The sequence below is a fragment of the Hyla sarda genome, chromosome 4 (genome assembly GCF_029499605.1).
Source record: "Hyla sarda isolate aHylSar1 chromosome 4, aHylSar1.hap1, whole genome shotgun sequence".
Lineage (NCBI taxonomy): Eukaryota > Metazoa > Chordata > Amphibia > Anura > Hylidae > Hyla > Hyla sarda.
Window position 1 is genome coordinate 219,703,743 of NC_079192.1, and position 13,285 is coordinate 219,717,027.

Here is a 13,285-nt window from a genome sequence, read left to right on the forward strand (position 1 = left end):
ATTACAGGGAAAGAATTAGTCTGTTCTGCCAATATTCGCCCCATGTAAAAGGCCCTTTAGTCTCCATTTCATTTCTTTATCCGAAGCAAGTAAGAAGGTTACTATAGGAAGACGTAATATCTGTTTATTCGGTTTATAGTATATATTAAAACAAATCTTGAAAATAAGTGTACCTGTTATCTATAGCAACCAGAGTTTACAATTCAATTGTTAAACTGCACTGAACACATTGTAAATGCCATGTCAAAATTGAAACTTAAAAAAATAAACAAAAAAAACCTGAAGATTGGAATTATATGGTCTTGAAAACGCATTGTCAAAATACACTCTGAGTATATTTGTTTGTTTGTGGCCATTAAATTTACAATGTGAACTTGTTTTTTGTTGTAATGGGAAATAGTGTTCGTAGTTTTTTCTGCTCTTCTAGGTGGAAAACGGTATGAGACCTGAATGATTAAACAGGTAAGGCTGGGTCCACACTACGTTTTGTCCCATACGGGAGCGCATACGGCAGGAGGGAGCTAAAACCTCGCGCTCCCGTATGTGACCGTATGCGCTCCCGTATGTCATTCACTTCAATGAGCCGACCGGAGTGAAACGTTCGGTCCGGTCGGCTCATTTTTGCGCCGTATGCGCTTTTACAACCGGACCTAAAACCGTGGTCAACCACGGTTTTAGGTCCGGTTGTAAAAGCGCATACGGCGCAAAGATGAGCCGACCGGACCGAACGTTTCACTCCGGTCGGCTCATTGAAGTGAATGGCATACGGGAGCGCATAAGGTCACATACGGGAGCGCGAGGTTTTAGCTCCCTCCTGCCGTATGCGCTCCCGTATGGGACAAAACGTAGTGTGGACCCAGCCTAATATAATAATAATATAATATGTTATAATATATCATAATATAATATGTTATAATACACACACATATATTTTTCAATATCACCTATTGAGGGTTTGATTTATTGGTATTTTTTACTGTGTGTTATACTTCAGTGAATTTTATATTATTTTGTTATTTACTTTGTCTTATACATTTCTGAATACACATACTATTACCTGTTTATTCATTCAGGTCTCATTCATTCAACCTGTTTGATTTTTTCACTCCCACTTGCCACTTCTTCACCCTTCACACGCTCTTCACCCTGTCCATTGCAGTTCACTTCTCTATATATCTTTTATGTCACTTTTAAATTTCCACTTTTCACCATTTTTACTTTTCCCTTACATTCTTCTTGTGCAGTTTGGGATTTCCCTTTTTGTGTTGTCATAAACAGTATGCAGCATTGAAAATTGTTCTTTTATTATTTGCATTACTTTTTTCAAGATGGCCAGCAATATATTTTTTTCATCCACTAGATGGCATATAATCTCTGCAAGGGACTTTGTCGCTATTATGTGTAATATACACTGCTCAAAAAAATAAAGGGAACACTTACACAACACAATGTAACTCCAAGTCAATCACACTCTCCACTCAGGAATCAACACTGACTGACAATCAATTTCACATGCTGTTGTGCAAATGGAACAGACAACAGGTAGAGTTTATAGGCAAATAGCAAGACACCCCAATAAAGGAGTGGTTCTGCAGGTGGTGACCACAGACCACTTCTCAGTTCGTATGCTTCCTTGCTGATGTTTTGGTCACTTTTGAATGCTGGCAGTGCTTTCACTCAAGTGGTAGCATGAGATGGACTCCACAACCCATACAAGTGGCTCAGACAGTGCAGCTCATCCAGGATAGCACACCAATGGCACATCAATGCGAGCTGTGTCCAGAGCATGGAGGCGCTACCAGGAAACAGTTGGTCCTGAGTTCCTCCTAATGCAAGACAATGCTAGACCTCATGTGGCTGGAGTGTATCAGCAGTTCCTGAAAGAGGAAGGCATTGATGCTATGGACTAGCCCGCCCATTCCCCAGACCTGAGTCTGGTTGAACACATCTGGGACATCATGTCTCGCTTCATCCACCAACGTCACGTTGCACCACAGACTGTCCAGGAGTTGGCGGATGCTTTAGTCCAGGTCTGGGAGGACATCCCTCAGGAGACCATCCGCCACCTCATCAGGAGCATGCCCAGGCATTGTAGGGAGGTCATACGGGCACGTGGAGACCACACACACTACTGAGCCTCATTTTGGCTTGTTTTAAGGACATTTCATCAAAGTTGGATCAGCCTGTAGTGTGGTTTTTCCACTTTGATTTTGAGTGTGACTCCTTGTCCAGACCTCCATGGGTTGATAAATTTGATTTCCATTGATCCCTTTATTTTTTCAGCCACTAGATGGTATATATTCATGTAAGGGACTTAGTAATTTCTGTGTATATGGTTTGCAATGTGCATGTGCTGTTTTTCGGCCCTGTGACTGCCCTGAGTCTGATGTCTTTGTCACGATGCCGGCTGGCAGGTAGTGGATCCTCTGTGCCAGAGAGGGATTGGCGTGGACCGTGCTAGTGGACCGGTTCTAAGCCACTACTGGTATTCACCAGAGCCCGCCGCAAAGCGGGATGGTCTTGCTGCGGCGGTAGTGACCAGGTCGTATCCACTAGCAACGGCTCACCTCTCTGGCTGCTGAAGATAGGCGCGGTACAAGGGAGTAGGCAGAAGCAAGGTCGGACGTAGCAGAAGGTCGGGGCAGGCAGCAAGGATCGTAGTCAGGGGCAACGGCAGAAGGTCTGGAAACACAGGCAAGGAACACACAAGGAACGCTTTCACTGGCACTAAGGCAACAAGATCCGGCAAGGGAGTGCAAGGGAAGTGAGGTAATATAGGGAAGTGCACAGGTGATTACCCTAATTGGAACCACTGCGCCAATCAGCGGCGCAGTGGCCCTTTAAATCGCAGAGACCCGGCGCGCGCGCGCCCTAGGGAGCGGGGCCGCGCGCGCCGGGACAGAACAGACGGGGAGCGAGTCAGGTAGGGGAGCCGGGGTGCGCATCGCGAGCGGGCGCTACCCGCATCGCGAATCGCATCCCGGCTGGCAGCGGGATCGCAGCGCCCCGGGTCAGAGGACGTGACCGGAGCGCTGCAGCGGAGAGAGTGAAGCGAGCGCTCCGGGGAGGAGCGGGGACCCGGAGCGCTCGGCGTAACAGTACCCCCCCCCTTGGGTCTCCCCCTCTTCTTGGAGCCTGAGAACCTGAGGAGCAGACTTTTGTCAAGGATGTTGTCCTCAGGTTCCCAGGATCTCTCTTCAGGACCACAACCCTCCCAGTCTACTAAAAAAAATTTTTTCCCTCTGACCTTTTTGGCAGCCAAAATCTCCTTGACCGAGAAGACGTCCGAGGAGCCGGAAACAGGAGTGGGAGGAACAGATTTGGGAGAAAAACGGTTGAGGATGAGTGGTTTGAGAAGAGAGACGTGAAAGGCATTAGGGATACGAAGAGAAGGAGGAAGAAGAAGTTTATAAGAGACAGGATTAATTTGACACAAAATTTTGAAAGGACCAAGATAGCGTGGTCCCAACTTGTAGCTAGGGACACGGAAGCGGACATATTTAGCGGAGAGCCATACCTTGTCTCCAGGGGAAAAAACGGGGGGAGCTCTTCTTTTCTTATCCGCGAACCTCTTCATGCGTGAAGAAGCCTGTAAGAGAGAATTTTGGGTCTCTCTCCATATAATGGAAAGGTCACGAGAAATTTCATCCACAGCGGGCAGACCAGAGGGCAAGGGGGTAGGGAGGGGGGGAAGAGGGTGACGGCCGTACACCACGAAAAATGGGGATTTGGAGGAAGATTCAGAGACCCTGAAGTTATACGAGAATTCGGCCCATGGAAGGAGATCTGCCCAGTCATCCTGGCGGGAGGAAACAAAATGTCGCAAATAATCACCCAAGATCTGGTTAATTCTTTCTACTTGTCCATTGGACTGGGGATGATATGCAGAGGAAAAATTTAATTTAATCTTGAGTTGTTTACAGAGAGCCCTCCAGAATTTAGACACGAATTGGACACCTCTATCCGAGACAATCTGCGTAGGCAACCCGTGAAGACGAAAAATGTGTACAAAAAATTGTTTCGCCAACTGAGGCGCAGAAGGAAGACCAGGAAGAGGGATGAAATGTGCCATTTTGGAGAATCGATCAACGACCACCCAAATAACAGTGTTGCCACGGGAAGGGGGTAAATCAGTAATAAAATCCATACCAATCAGAGACCAAGGCTGTTCGGGGACAGGCAGAGGATGAAGAAAACCAGCGGGCTTCTGGCGAGGAGTCTTATCCCGGGCACAGATAGTGCAGGCTCGCACAAAGTCCCCAACATCCGTCTCCAGAGTCGGCCACCAATAGAAGCGGGAGATGAGTTGCACAGATTTCTTGATGCCCGCATGACCTGCGAGATGGGAGGAGTGACCCCATTTGAGGATTCCGAGGCGTTGGCGTGGAGAAACAAAGGTCTTTCCTGGAGGAGTCTGCCTGATGGAGGCAGGAGAAGTGGAGATCAGGCAGTCAGGTGGAATGATGTGTTGCGGAGGGAGATCAACTTCTGAGGCATCCGAGGAACGAGAGAGAGCATCGGCCCTAATGTTCTTATCGGCAGGACGAAAGTGAATCTCAAAATTAAATCGGGCAAAGAACAGAGACCACCGGGCCTGGCGAGGATTCAGCCGTTGGGCAGACTGGAGGTAGGAGAGGTTCTTGTGGTCGGTGTAGATAATAACAGGAAATCTTGATCCCTCCAGCAGATGCCTCCATTCCTCAAGTGCTAATTTAATGGCTAGAAGCTCTCGATCCCCGATGGAGTAGTTCCTCTCCGCTGGAGAGAAGGTCCTAGAGAAAAAACCACAAGTGACAGCATGCCCGGAAGAATTTTTTTGTAGAAGAACAGCTCCAGCTCCCACTGAGGAGGCATCAACCTCCAATAGGAAGGGTTTGGAAGGGTCAGGTCTGGAGAGCACGGGAGCCGAAGAAAAGGCAGACTTGAGTCGTTTAAAGGCGTCTTCTGCTTGAGGAGGCCAGGACTTGGGATCAGCATTTTTTTTGGTTAAAGCCACGATAGGAGCCACAATGGTAGAAAAATGTGGAATAAATTGCCTGTAATAATTGGCGAACCCCAAAAAGCGTTGGATAGCACGGAGTCCAGAGGGGCGTGGCCAATCTAAGACGGCAGAGAGTTTGTCTGGATCCATCTGTAGTCCCTGGCCAGAGACCAAATATCCTAGAAAAGGAAGAGATTGGCATTCAAACAGACATTTCTCAATTTTGGCATAGAGTTGGTTGTCACGAAGTCTCTGAAGAACCATACGGACATGCTGGCGGTGTTCTTCTAGATTGGCAGAAAAAATTAGGATATCGTCCAGATATACAACAACACAGGAGTATAACAGATCACGAAAAATTTCATTGACAAAGTCTTGGAAGACGGCAGGGGCATTGCACAGTCCAAAGGGCATGACCAGATACTCAAAGTGTCCATCTCTGGTGTTAAATGCCGTTTTCCACTTGTCCCCCTCTCTGATGCGGATGAGGTTATAGGCGCCTCTTAAGTCCAATTTAGTGAAGATGTGGGCACCTTGGAGGCGATCAAAGAGTTCAGAGATGAGGGGTAAGGGGTAGCGGTTCTTAACCGTGATTTTATTAAGACCGCGGTAGTCAATGCAAGGACGTAGGGAGCCATCTTTTTTGGACACAAAGAAAAATCCGGCTCCGGCAGGAGAGGAGGATTTACGGATAAAGCCCTTTTTTAGATTCTCCTGGACGTATTCGGACATGGCAAGAGTCTCTGGGGCAGAGAGAGGATAAATTCTGCCCCGGGGTGGAGTAGTGCCCGGGAGGAGGTCGATAGGGCAATCATAAGGCCTGTGAGGAGGTAGAGTCTCAGCTTGTTTTTTGCAGAAAACATCCGCGAAGTCCATATAGGCCTTAGGGAGACCGGTTACTGGAGGAACCACAGAGTTACGGCAAGGGTTACTGGGAACCGGTTTTAGACAGTTCTTGGAACAAGAGGACCCCCAACTCTTGATCTCCCCAGTGGACCAATCCAGGGTTGGGGAATGAAGTTGAAGCCAGGGAAGTCCAAGGAGAATTTCTGAGGTGCAATTGGGGAGGACCAAAAGTTCAATCCTCTCATGATGAGATCCGATGCTCATAAGAAGGGGCTCCGTGCGGAAACGTATGGTACAGTCCAATCTTTCATTATTTACACAATTGATGTAGAGGGGTCTGGCGAGACTGGTCACCGGGATGTTGAACCTGTAGACGAGAGAGGCCAAAATAAAATTTCCTGCAGATCCAGAGTCCAAGAAGGCCACCGTAGAGAAGGAGAAGGCAGAGGCAGACATCCGCACAGGCACAGTAAGACGTGGAGAAGCAGAGTAGACATCAAGGACTGTCTCACCTTTGTGCGGAGTCAGCGTACGTCTTTCCAGGCGGGGAGGACGGATAGGACAATCCCTCAGGAAGTGTTCGGTACTAGCACAGTACAGGCAGAGGTTCTCCATACGGCGTCGTGTCCTCTCTTGAGGTGTCAGGCGAGACCGGTCGACCTGCATAGCCTCCACGGCGGGAGGCACAGGAACAGATTGCAGGGGACCAGAGGAGAGAGGAGCCGAGGAGACGAAACGCCTCGTGCGAACAGAGTCCATATCTTGGCGGAGTTCCTGACGCCTTTCAGAAAAACGCATGTCAATGCGAGTGGCTAGGTGAATAAGTTCATGTAGATTAGCAGGAATTTCTCGTGCGGCCAGAACATCTTTAATGTTGCTGGATAGGCCTTTTTTGAAGGTCGCGCAGAGGGCCTCATTATTCCAGGACAATTCTGAAGCAAGTGTACGGAACTGTACGGCATACTCGCCAACGGAAGAATTATCCTGGACCAGGTTCAACAGGGCAGTCTCAGCAGAAGAGGCTCGGGCAGGTTCCTCAAAGACACTTCGGATTTCCAAGAAGAAGGAGTGTACAGAGGCAGTGACGGGGTCATTGCGGTCCCAGAGCGGTGTGGCCCATGACAGGGCTTTTCCGGACAGAAGACTGACTACGAAAGCCACCTTAGACCTTTCAGTGGGAAACAGGTCCGACATCATCTCCAGATGCAGGGAACATTGGGAAAGAAAGCCACGGCAAAACTTAGAGTCCCCATCAAATTTATCCGGCAAGGATAAGCGTATCCCAGGAGCGGCCACTCGCTGCGGAGGAGGTGCAGGAGCTGGCGGAGGAGATGACTGCTGAAGCTGTGGTAGTAACTGTTGTAGCATAACGGTCAGTTGAGACAGCTGTTGGCCTTGTTGCGCTATCTGTTGTGACTGCTGGGCGACCACCGTGGTGAGGTCAGCGACAACTGGCAGAGGAACTTCAGCGGGATCCATGGCCGGATCTACTGTCACGATGCCGGCTGGCAGGTAGTGGATCCTCTGTGCCAGAGAGGGATTGGCGTGGACCGTGCTAGTGGACCGGTTCTAAGCCACTACTGGTATTCACCAGAGCCCGCCGCAAAGCGGGATGGTCTTGCTGCGACGGTAGTGACCAGGTCGTATCCACTAGCAACGGCTCACCTCTCTGGCTGCTGAAGATAGGCGCGGTACAAGGGAGTAGGCAGAAGCAAGGTCGGACGTAGCAGAAGGTCGGGGCAGGCAGCAAGGATCGTAGTCAGGGGCAACGGCAGAAGGTCTGGAAACACAGGCAAGGAACACACAAGGAACGCTTTCACTGGCACTAAGGCAACAAGATCCGGCAAGGGAGTGCAAGGGAAGTGAGGTAATATAGGGAAGTGCACAGGTGATTACCCTAATTGGAACCACTGCGCCAATCAGCGGCGCAGTGGCCCTTTAAATCGCAGAGACCCGGCGCGCGCGCGCCCTAGGGAGCGGGGCCGCGCGCGCCGGGACAGAACAGACGGGGAGCGAGTCAGGTAGGGGAGCCGGGGTGCGCATCGCGAGCGGGCGCTACCCGCATCGCGAATCGCATCCCGGCTGGCAGCGGGATCGCAGCGCCCCGGGTCAGAGGACGTGACCGGAGCGCTGCAGCGGAGAGAGTGAAGCGAGCGCTCCGGGGAGGAGCGGGGACCCGGAGCGCTCGGCGTAACAGTCTTTATGTGTGCCGTCAGCGATCACGGGTCACTGTCCGGCACACGACGCGTAACAGTGGATATTATTAATGCCTTGCACTTGATGTAAGTGTTTGCATTGTCTGTAATATTTATGATTGGATGATAATTGTATGTATACCCTCCTAAACCATGTAGCAACACCCCCGGAATAAGAAAGTTATCCGTAACGGTTGTAGGGGTGGGCGTCCTGAGGCTTTTCCAGATTGCTTCTCTTATATGGGTATTTCTTTCTGAGTTTGATATATGCTCAGTTATAATTTTTTTGTTGCACATGCACTTTATTTTTTTGGAGCTTACACTTTCAGCCTGTACCTCATCATATGTCTCATGTATACCTATATAGTTGTGGGAGGCATTTGCATTTTACATTCTACATAGCACTTTATCTGTATTAGCCAGGACCGCCCCTGTGTTCCAATTGCCGCCATCTGTTGTTTGTTTGTATGTCTTGTAATTGTTTTTTGCCTATGGCTTATGAATATTTTATGGATTTCAATAATATAAATATTTTTATCAGATTTTTTTGCTGCTGCAATTAGTTTCTTTTGTAGGTTTTGCATTTTCTATATTGCATTATGGCAGAGTCTGTATGATCCTTACTATTAGTTTGATACAGCAGAGATGTAGCACACTAGTTTAGTCTCTCCCCGATACATAGCTATCTGCTACAATGAATTTTTTGTTCATTCTTTCTGTGGACACAGAAAATAAAATTTCCGTGCCAGAAACATCTGGCACAAAAATTCCACCGTGTGCACAGCGCAGCAGAATCCCATTGAATTCAACAGGACTCTGCTGCAGTGTAATCTCCCTGCAGAATTCCAATGCAGAATCTGGCTCGGAAATTCTGTCATGTGAACATGGCCCGAGGCTATGTTCACACGTCCGAAATCTCCGAATGGAAAATCTCCGTGCAGACTTTCTGGAGACCCTGGGCACTAAGACCGCACAGGAATGTGGCATCTCATAGACGGCTATGCATTCCATGCAGAGTCCGCAGAGAGAATGAACATGTTCATTCTTTCTGCGGACACAGAAAACAGAATTCCGCCACCTGCACAGCAGAATCCCGTTGATTTAAAAACTAGCTTAAAGGGGTACTCCACTGGAAAACATTTTTTTTAAATCAACTGGTGCCAGAAAGTTAAACAGATTTGTAAATTACTTCTATTTAAAAATCTTAATCCTTACAGTACTTATCAGCTTATGTATGCTCCACAGGAAGTTCTTTTCTTTTTAAATGTTCTGTCTGACCACAGTGCTCTCTGCTGACATCTCTGTCCATTTTAGGAACTGTGCAGAGCAGGAGAGGTTTTCTATGGGGATTTGCTTCTACTCTGGACAGCTGTGTCAGCAGAGAGCACTGTGGTCAGACAGAACATTTAAAAAGAAAAGAACTTCCTGTGTAGCATACAGAAGCTGATAAGTACTGGAAGGATTACGATTTTTTAAATAGAAGTATTTTACAAATCCGTTAAACCTTCTGGCACCAGTTGATTTAGATTGTTTTTTTTCCAGTGGAGTACCCCTTTAACAAATAGTAATGTAAAGTGTTCCCCTCCTCCACGAACAGAGCAGTAACTTTAACAGAGATACCACTTTGCTCCTTAAAAGGGTTGTGCGCTGTCCTAATTTTCGGAGCTCCACTCACAGCGTCCGGAAGTTCATTACTCCGAACACTGTGTGCGGGGTTCCATGTTCGCAGCCGGCGGGCGTGACGTCACGCCCGGCCCCTCGCGACGACTCGCCCGCCCCCTTGTGATGTCTCGCCCGTCCCCTCAACGAAGGTCTATAGGAAGGGGGCGCGACCGCTGTCACGCCCCCTTCCCATAGACTTTGGTAGAGGGGGCGGGCGTGACGTCCCGAGGGGGCAGGCGAGACGTCACAAGGGGGCGGGCGAGGGGCCGAGCGTGACGTCACGCCCGGCAGCCGCGAACGCGGAAGCCCGCACACAGCGTTCGGAGTAATGAACTTCCGGACGCTGTGAGCGGAGCTCTGAAAATTAGGGCAGCGCACAACCCCTTTAAATAACTGTGCTTAAGTGACTAATTATGTATAAATTCTTCTCTACTTATAGCTTTCTCACAAGCTGGTGCATATATAAGCTGAGAGAGAAAAAAAACACCAATTCCTCCTCTATAGCTAACAGAAAAGTGGGTTATCTAAGAGTATGGGTTATCTAAGTTCTTTTATAACAGAGACAGTGTTTTTACTCATAATGACCCGTATATTCACATACTTGTCAAGAGTAACTATTTATATAAGAAAATCGTCATTTTGACACAGTTGTGGTGGCCCAGAATGGGATGGTGTTTCCCTGTACTCTCCTGCCCTGTCAAGCAGTGTCCCTCAGTGTCCCCAGGGCACCCTGCAGTTGTTTTTCCCATGTAAATATGTTATGCATTTTATTGTGTGTTGTGACTTTAATAAATGTACCATGTGATTGTTACCCAGGAGGTACTAGTGACCAGCTGACCCCAAAGGTGACCTATGGGCTCCCTGCTTGTCTCCCTTATATAAACCGTGGGTGGAGCTAGCTTCTCTCTCTTGTTCCTGAGGTCCAGTCCAGTCTACTCATCTTAGTGTGTGTGTCCAGAACATTGGAGGCCTAAATGAAGTCCTGCAGCCACAAGTCAAGTGCACATTATGCTAAAGTCACAGCACTGTCAGTCAAGTCAAGTCTGTTGTCTATCCAGCATGACCTGCACTAAATTCTCCTGTCTACTACAAGTCTCAGCAAACCTGCAAGGTTTCTGTGTCCCTGGTCACCTTCTTGGGCCCTGGCTGTACTGCATAGACTGTAACAACTGTCTACCCTCAGTAAAGCTACCGTTGTTCGTAACTTGGCGTCGGTGTCTTCATTGCCCCCGTGCCAAGCCCAGGATCCAGCGGTATATCTTCGGCTGATTAAGGTTAAACCACTCCCTGGTGTCACGAACACAAGGGGTTAGTACTATCTTCCCCTAGGGTTAGATGAGCGAATTTTTTGAAAAATTTGATTCGGACAATTGGCCAAATTTATTTAAAAAAATCGATTTGATCCGAATAAATTCTTGGCAAATTTTTATTAGTAATGAATTTTAATAATGTGTTTAATAAAGTGTGTGTTTCACTTTTTTCTCTCTATTTTTTTTAAACATTTTTAAGGTAGTACTACTACTCCCAGCATGGAACAGATTGTCCTTTCTATTGCAGAGATGGAGCGGCTTTCTCCTGCACTCGCATCCCTGCACTATACTCCGTCTGGCCAGTGATGTGAATAGAATTCACATCACTTATTCATATTTCCCAAAGATAGTTGTGATTGGCCAGATGGTTCCAGCCAATCACAGCTTTCTGCGGGAAATATGAATAATAGGTATATATATGGCATAAACTCATACTACAGGACCACAGAAGAGCGGCCGGCCGCCCGCATCTATACATTATACAGGATGATTGCATTGGGTGTCAGGAGTAACACTCGCTGCGATCTGTCTATTAATGCAGGCACTACAGCTCCCAGCATGGAGCAGAGTGGGCTCCATGTTGGGAGCAGTAGTACCTGCAGTTGAGGACAGATCACAGCAAGAGTCACTCCTGACACCCGATGCGATCGTCCCATCTATTGCAGAGATGCGAGGTGCAGGAGAAAGCCGCTTGCATCTATACATTATACAGGACAATTGCAGGCGTTTCGCTAATGAATAAATTCATTATTTCAAATCGAGTCGAAGTTCAATCCCAAACTAATTTTGAAATTTGGAACAAATTTGACTTAATCCGATGCGATTCGCTCATCTCTACCTAGGGTAACATCATCTGCCCTGCACAACACACCCCGCCACCACCACACAGTTATCTGTAGCTCACAGAGAAAACACTTTAACCCCTTAAGGACACATGACGTACTGGAACGTCATGTGTCCACTCCCGATCTATAACGCGGGGCCACGGCGTGGCCCCGCGTCATAGCGGGTCAGGCCCAGCCTCTAACAACGGCCGGGACCCGTGGCTAATAGCGCGCGGCATTGATCACTGTGCTGCACGCTATTAACCCTTTAGACGCGGCGTTCAAAGTTGAACGCCGCTTCTAAAGTGAAACTGAAAGTATGCCGGTTAGCTCAGTGGGCCCCTACCTGCCTCCTCGCTGTCCGATCGCCGAATGACTGCTCAATGCCTGAGATCCAGGCATGAGCAGTCAAGCGGCAGAATCATCGATCACTGGTTTCTTATGAGAAACCAGTGATCAATGATAAAGATCAGTGTGTGCAGTGTTATAGGTCCCTATGGGAGCTATAACACTGCACAAAAAAAGTGAGAAAAAAAAAGTAAATAAAGATCATTTAACCCCTCCCCTATTAAAAGTTTGAATCACCCCCCTTTTCCCATAAAAAAAAACACAGTGTAAATAAAAATAAACATATATGGTATCGCCGCATGCGGAAATGTCCGAATTATAAAAATATATCGTTAATTAAACCGCATGGTCAATGGCGTGCGCGCAAAAAAATTCCAAAGTCCAAAATAGTGCATTTTTGGTCACTCTTTATATCATGAAAAAATGAATAAATAAGTCAATAAGTCCTATCAATGCAAAAATGGTACCGTTAAAAACTTCAGATCACGGCGCAAAAAATTAGCCCTCATACCGCCCCATACACGGAAAAATAAAAAAGTTATAGGGGTCAGAAATGACAATTTTAAACGTATTAATTTTCCTGCATGAAGTTATGATTTTTTTCCAGAAGTACAACAAAATCAAACCTATATAAGTAGGGTATCATTTTAACCGTATGGACCTACAGAATAAATATCAGGTGTATTTTTACCGAAAAATGTACTACGTAGAAATGGAAGCCCCAAAAGTTACAAAACAGCGTTTTTTTTTCAATTTTGTCTCACAATGATTTTTTTTTCCGTTTCACCGTAGATTTTTGGGTACAATGACTGACGTCATTACAAAGTAGAATTGGTGGCGCAAAAAATAAGCCATAATATGGATTTTTAGGTGCAAAATTGAAAGAGTTATGATTTTTTAAATGCAAGGAGCAAAAAATTTAAATGCAAAAACGGAAAAACCCCCGGTCCTTAAGGGGTTAAATGGGCACTGTCACCAACTTTATTTTTTGATATGTTATAGTACTTATGTACTACAACATATCTCTAATATACTTTTATTATTTTTTTATTTTTTTTATTAAAATGGTTTAATTTACATTTGAAAACCGGCCACTAGGGGTCTCCCACCTAGTGGCCG

At 47.1% G+C, this 13,285-nt stretch overlaps 1 protein-coding gene across 3 annotated transcripts in view; it reads left to right on the plus strand.

The window, feature by feature from the left end:
• Nucleotides 1-13,285, plus strand: part of PIK3CG (phosphatidylinositol-4,5-bisphosphate 3-kinase catalytic subunit gamma) — a 191,695-nt gene that overhangs the window by 96,718 nt on the left and 81,692 nt on the right. Inside the window, exon 1 of one of the 3 annotated variants that reach the window (XM_056573586.1) lies at nt 10,124-10,199. The exons of the other annotated variants lie outside the window; for them this stretch is intronic. The gene's annotated coding sequence lies outside the window, so the exon portion shown is untranslated. Of the gene's footprint in view, nt 1-10,123; nt 10,200-13,285 lie in introns of those variants that run through there. 3 annotated transcript variants of the gene reach the window in all.